Consider the following 7,482-nt stretch of genomic DNA (forward strand, 5'->3'; position numbering starts at 1 on the left):
GCACTTTATTCCATAGCACTGCCCCCCAAACACTGCAGCTTACAGTAAGGGTACTACAACACTCGGGAGCAGGACTGCAAAATACTCGGATATTTTTAAATCAGCACAGATCTTTAAAATGACTGCAGGCCAAATACAAATTCTCTTGTTCTGCCCTATCCTACATGTTGGGTTCATTTGAATAATCTCTCTCATCAGTCCCTCTAACACGGAAGGCAAGAGCAGTTTCTTCAGAAAATGAGAGGAAAACAAACCCTGTCCTAAAAATACCCAGCACTGCTTTTTATTTTAAAAAAATGGAAAAAGGCAGGAGCCGAGACAAAAGACAAGATTTGTCTTCAAATAGCAGCACTTAAATGCTAAGCTCCAGCCATGGCAGGTGTTTCCAATCCTTGATGAGCAGGTGCAGTAAACTGGCTATTGGGACTTGCGATGCCCTCCAGCCAGATTAGAGCATTCATTCAGAGAAAGAAAAGGAATGTGCAAAGCCATCAGGGATCTGGCCAAACACCGGGTGACTCTCAAGAAGGCCATTGCCTGTAAAGAGCCCAAGGCCAAAATAATCAGAGCCTCCTCTTTCGGTCCCTGCTTTGCATCTGTCATACCATCTCTCACAAAGAGTAAGGGCACTCGAGCTGGGCTAAACCAGTCACGTTTGCCTTGGGCATCTTTGCATGCAGCGCAAATCGAATTCAGAGAGAGTTACAAATACAATGTAAGGGCCCGATCCTGCAAACACTAAGTCCCAAGCAGTAGCGCTTACTGTGTACTATGGGCCAGATGTTTAAAGGAAGTTAGGTATTTAACTACCTTTAAAAAGCTGTCCCTGTGGGAAATTACTGTAGTAAACACTAGCCCCCATAGTAAGCGGCTCCAGGTCTGGGACTAAGCAGTGCCTAAACCTCCTGTGGGTGCTATATGAGAAGGAATAGTCAGGGGCAGCTCTACCTTTTTGGCCGCCCCAAGCAGTCATGCGCGGGAGGCGCCCCGAGCCGCGGGAGCAGCGGACCTCCCGCGGGCATGACTGCAGAGGGTCCACTGCGGACGGTTCACAGGTCTGGCGGCTCCGCTTGAGCTGCCGCAGGCATGCCTGCGAGGTCCAGCCGAGCCGCGGGACGACCGCCCCCTCCACAGTCATGCCTGCGGCAGGTCCGGTTCTCACAGGGCTCCGGTGGACCTCCCGCAGGCATGACTGCGGCAGGTCAGCCGGCCCAATCTGTCGCCACCCCCCCCCTCCCCGGGAAAGGGCCGCCCCACGCGCGTGCTTGCCGCGTTGGGGTCTGGAGCCGGCCCTGGGAATAGTAATCACAGTAACTCTTGTGATTTTATCATGTTGGGTGTTTTTCTTAAAGCCTCTAGAGGTATGTGATTTTTCGGGGGGGGCGGGGAACTCAGCTGTAAGTAAGTTTCTAACCTTCATGGTTGTGGAGAAAAGCTTGATAACATGAGTGTACCCTAAAAACTCAAAAGGCAAATAAAACACAGGGTTTATTTATTTGTTTTTAGATTTTTCTTTTTAAATGTAAGCCAATGTCCTGATTTTTCAGGGCCTGACTCCTGAGTTTTGAACTCTTGAGGTTGGCAGTACTGTATTCAAGCAATTATAGCACTAGAAATGTCACATTTACAAGGCATAAGGGTAAATGGGGACAAACAGGGGACAAGGACTTTGACAGAAAGTAAATGTTAGCATCAATTTGAGGCACTTTTCTTGCACAGATCTACCAGAGAGCACAGGCTGCTACTACACATACACATGGGCTGGTTCTCTTCTGACTTACAGAGGTTTAGTTCCACTGGCTGCAAAGGAGTTACTCCTGATTTACACCGGTGTGAGAATCAGGCCCTCAGAGACAGACACACATGAATATGTGCACTCTGGCCTTTCATGTGATTGATGTGTTGGTTGGAACTCAGGAGGTATTCTTAGCAATGAGAGAGGGAGACTTAAACTTTTCCTGGAACAATAGGCATTATCTTTCCAACTACATTTATAGAGAGGAGCTAGATTATAAATATCAAATAGATATTGTATTAGTGAAAATGCAGAAATAGGGGAGTGCAGAAACAAGAGATTGAAACAGAGCTGGTCTATGTTTTCTGTAAATATCTATATAGGTGATGGTTGTTTTTTTTTAAACCCATTCATTTGTTTTTCTAATATAGACATATGTAAATAGGGAATCAAGAAAATAGGTTTTGTAGGATTATGTTTTGTTTGCTTGCTTTACATTTTTAAGTGACTGTGAGCTGGCGAATAGGAAGTTTGATAATTTTGAAAAAACTTCTAACAAAATTTTAATTAAAAAAAAAGAGACAGATTGTTAAAATAGTTCCCAATTTTTGTATGCAGTGTTGTTGTCACTGTGTCAGTCCCAGGATATTAGAGAGAATAGGTGGGTGAGGTAATATCTTTTGCTGGATCAATTTCTGTTGGTGAGAGACACAAGCTTTTGAGTCACGCAGATCTCTTCTTCAGGTGCTCCGATGCTTGTAATGGACAGCTGAGGTCTGATTTCCTGAAACTGACCATAACGTGTCTAGTGTGATGATGTCATTACACTCCTGTGCAGCTACACCGTAGCTGCAAGCAACAGCATACTGGTGGCTTCCAGAGTCCCACTCTCAGACATGTACCTCAAACACACAGGCCGGGCTCTTGCACAAAAGAAAGATTCCAATTTTATACTTATCATAAGGCCTAAACAACAAACAAACAAAAACAGGACTTTCAGACCCAGGGTCTACATCTATCATGACTGGCTGACTTGAAGAAGAGCTCTGTGTGGCTCGAAAGCTTGTCTCTCTCACCAACAGAAGTTGGTCGAATAAAAGATATTACCTCACTCACCTTATCTCCCAATTTTTAATCAGCAGCTAACAGCCCATGTACCTAAGCTCTTTTTGTTTAGAGACTATATAACAACAGGACACGCAACCCCACCCTGCCAATCCCTCACCCTTGTTTTCGGAGGATTGTCTCTAGGAGCTAGTGAGTCTTCCAGTATCACTATCCGTTCATTCCTGGTCCCCTTTGTTAAAATGGCCAACAAGGGTATAGATTAATGCCGACTGTACCTAGGAGTTTTGTAATTCTGCCAACTCTCCAATAGTAACAAGACACAAACTACCAATTTATTCAATATAGTCTTTCTGGAAGTCCATGTATTAAATTCCATTACCAGTCCACCCAAGCCCTCCAATCCTGCAGAAATAGTGGTATTTTATCCTGCATGTGCGTGCTTCACACACGCTGCATTGTGGTTTGCAATGTCACTTTACTTTGCACTATCAGTGGAAGATGATGCCTTCACTGTGATTCATTGACTAGAAGAACACCAATCCATTAAAGTTACTAAGTAAAATGAACTATTCTTTTTTTCTTTTTTCCTGGTAGTTGGGCAATTAGGTGGGAAAGCACCCAGATGCTGCTAACGTTGTCAGATGTGTCCAAATTTCTCTCTGCCATCCAATCTCCCTATACAAAGCTATCTTAAACCTATCAGATCCATTCAGTGGAGGATTCTCCCTGTATACAGTAATCCTTCAGCTTCAGAGAGCCCCACGAGTAGCTTCTACGCCATTCCTCCCCTGCCGTGGAATTCATGTCCAGTGAAAAAGGGCCATGGCAAGGTTGTCCCTGCACCCCAACCATTCCCCAGTTCCCAGAACAGCCCTAGGGCTGCTAGGCAGCCAGCAGAGTTTAGAGCAACCTTTAGGCTGCTCTAATCTGCACTGAGAAACAAAGTGAGTGCTGAACTGGTCAGGGCCTAAAGCAGGGATTGGCAACCTTTGGCACGTGACCCATTAGGTTTGGAGCAGCAAACCATGGCCAGTGGGAGCTGCAATCGGCTGAACTTGCAGACACTGCAGGTAAACAAACCATCCCAGCCCACCAGCAGATTTCCCTGATGGGCTGCGTGCCAAAGGTTGCTGATCCCTGGCCTAAAGCCACCTTTGCCTGACCCTTCTCCTCAACTCACACACATAACTAGATCAATGAGTCTAGTCCTGTATACTGACTTGGTGAAGTCAGAGGAGAGTAAGGAATAGTGATTGCCCTGACATTATCACAGTCATATGGAAAATAGAACCTTGTCTTTGTATGTGTCTCTAGAGTAGATGATGGGAGAGACAAATGCATTTGATAAAAAGCTCCATAAAAGGCAGAGGTGACTGAAAATGTCTTGTATTTTCAGCTATCTGCTGTACCTTAGTGTAGTTCCACTGCAATGGGTGACAGTAAATGCATTGGCCAGGTTCCCTGGAAATTAAACTGACTCAGCATACATTCTAGAAGTCACCAAGTGAAAAATCAATTAATCAATGCATGGATCAATCCTTTCCATATGCACAGTTAACATCACTTCCCTCACCTCCTTTTCCACTGCTGTCCCCCAACTCCAGCTTTCAGTTCCTTGCACCCCACAAAGACTTATGTCAAGTAAAATATGCCAGAGGAAGCTTCACTCTCACGGTGCTGTTGTTTACTGATTGTAAACATAATTGTACAAAAACCAACAAAGAAATAAATCCACTGGCAAAGAGGCTGCATCTTCACACTCTCTGCCTGTCCACTCTATTGCTGCTGTCAGAGAAGACACCTCATTAACAGCTTGTAATGAGCATCAATAAACCATGTGCTGGTAAATAATAAATATATGCAGTTATCTGATATGGCAATTACAAGCACAGCTGACATCAGATTGCACAGCTCTGGAATATTATCATTGAATAAGATTTTAGTGGCACCTCATTTCCCCAAGCTTTCATCCTCTGCAGAGATCCTGTGTGCTATTCTTTTATTCTCATATAGAGCCTGCTGTCAAAGGTTAGCCCATGGAATAAATGGCACATTGTACACTAAACACTCTAGCAGGAAATGTGCTATTGTTTGTAATGTTAACCATGCCAGTATATATCAGTCTTCATCTAGGACTCGGTCCTGCAAAGCATTGAGCATGCTGGCCCTGATCCAGCAAAAAGATGAAACATGTGCTTAACTTTAAGCATATCCATAGCCCCATTTCTAGCGAGTAAAGTTAAGCACGGGCATAAGTCTTTGCAGTATCAGGGCCAAAGACCCCAGAAGTGACCTGCAAGCATTAATTCAGCTCCACAACACAGAGGCCTGGAAGAATGATTCTATTCATTTCACAACTGGGGAAACCAAGGCAGGGTAAAATGATGTGAAAGAGGGTGGTGCCGCTGGGAACGCAGAAGTTCTAAGCCCCACTCATTCTCAGCTACGGTTGTCTGTGCTTATTAATTCTCATTCATTTATACTTAATTTATAAATCCCACGTGAGACAAGTAAGTCTTAAAAATCAAACCTGAACTCTGACAGTAAAAACCACTGCAGACTCGCCTGATAATGAGTTGGAGTCTCAGTTTTGAATAGATATGGATTCAACAGGTGAAGTGTGTTTTTTAAGCTGATGAGGGCCCACTAACTAATATTTGTAAAGCACTTGTAGAATGTCAGGTGTTCTATCAGTATAGTACTACCCATGATCAGGAGTGCCGCCAGCTTTTTTGCTGCCCTAGGCGGCGGAAGATCCCGCTCCCGAAATGCCGCCCCCAACAGAGGCGGCGGAAGGTCCGGCCACCGCGGTCGCCGCCCCCCAAATGTTAGCGCCCTAGGCGACCACCTCCTAATGGGTTGGCCGGCCCTGCCCATGATTAATGTAGTATTATCATTGCCCAAATCCAGAGCCCTCTGCCTGGCCCGAGTAGCTGGGATGGGTGCTGAGCTAATATGTGCGGGACAGGGGCCAGCTCACCACTGGGTCTGAACAGGCAGTCCACTCCCAAGTGGCAGTGTAGCACTGTGGAGTCACTCTGTGGAACCTACTACAGCCCAATGGCTAGAGTAGCCACAACAGGCCTCCTATGTGCTCCCTCATGAAGGGTGAGATGGGAGGAACCATAGAGTAGCAGACACTCATGTCTCACCCCTTCCCAATCCTGCTCATGGCCTGCCTCCTCCCAGCCCTTGTGTGCTGCTGTGCTGTGGGCCCTCTATGGAGTCAAGCTCCACCTTCCACAGAGGGTCCTGGAATGGAGTTACTGTGCTGGCTGGGTCTGGTCATGTCTAGCCCCCTCTTCCCCAACCAAGTGTGGCCACTTTTCCGTTTGCATAGTGAAACTGCACCAGTTCTTCTGCCAAGAGGCCTGCAGTGGCTATGGAAGTAGGGGCTGAATTTGACCCTAAAAGCCAAAATACCCCAAAAGAGGCTCTTTTCACTAGCACTACCAGAACTGGCACACAGGGCCAGCACTGTGTGTCTCCTAAGAAAACCTGAACGTCTGAACTTTCTAAAGTTGGCTCATGAGTGGGAAAGAGTCTTTAAAAATTAATCACAGGCACAGCAACTTGCCCTTGCTCCCTGACAGAGACAGAGTCGGGGAGTAAAGAAAACTGGTTATCCTTGCAGCTGTCCGACCATACCAACCCCCAAGAATGGTCTGACATTGCACAAAGGGGATACCATTTTAGATGTCTTCACATCAGACACTAGTAATTCTACACTGTAATAAGAAGGTGGTTTGGGAGGAAAAATGAACAACCAACAGTGGGAATATCTCAGTCTTGCAGCAGTAGATAGCTGGAATCCCCTCTTTCTTTAACTCTTTGGGTGGGCAGCAGAGAAAGATTTGCTAGACCTACCCTGAGTTTATCAGGGCGTTACTAATTTTGAGATGTCCCTACCACCACATATCTTCAGTTGGGAAACCCTAATAAGTGCCGAGTTATGCATACTCCGAGAGCGCAACTGCCAAAGCAAAACAAAAAACAACCCTGGAATGCCGCCCCTGGAATTCTGCCACCCCCAGCATGTGCTTGATTTGCTGGTGCCTAGAGGTGGCCCTGCTGCTGAGTCCTCTGTATCCCAACCAGCTCTGGTCATGGAACCATGAATCAGCTACTTATCCACTCTGTGTCTTATCTGGTGTGGAACACAACCCAGCACCCACTGGTCACAATGGTTTCCAAATAAGCCACCATGCGAGCCCTGTAGTAGAGCAGTAGTTGCAGCACTAATGAAAGGCATTACCTTTTTCTGTGATCGCTCATAACTGTCATATATGCCACGTTTTACTTTCTGAGGGATTCGCTGAGTGTGATTCCAAAGCCCTGAGGATCAGCTAATTTCTCTGCCCCTCAAATTTACATCCAATCTCACTTCATGGTTCACTTAAAGGGCTGGTGCCAGATCCTCTAATCCAGCCAAGCTGCACTGGGAACAAGGCCATTGTGGGGGAGGACAGATGTGACTTTAAGCCACTTTTCCATGCCCTGGATTGTGGAGCTAGTGCGTGCCCAGGCCTGCACACCTAGAGCAGCCTCAGCAGCTGCAGGACCAAGCACCCAAAGTTCCAGCTCACTTCATCTGACTCAAACGTGGCTGGCCTCTGCAAGCTCAGATTTCCATCGGCACTGCCTGCATAGCCCTGAATGATTTTTCTTCAGCCTTAAAA

The sequence above is a fragment of the Mauremys reevesii genome, linkage group 3, assembly GCF_016161935.1.
Source record: "Mauremys reevesii isolate NIE-2019 linkage group 3, ASM1616193v1, whole genome shotgun sequence".
Taxonomy (NCBI): Eukaryota; Metazoa; Chordata; order Testudines; family Geoemydidae; genus Mauremys; species Mauremys reevesii.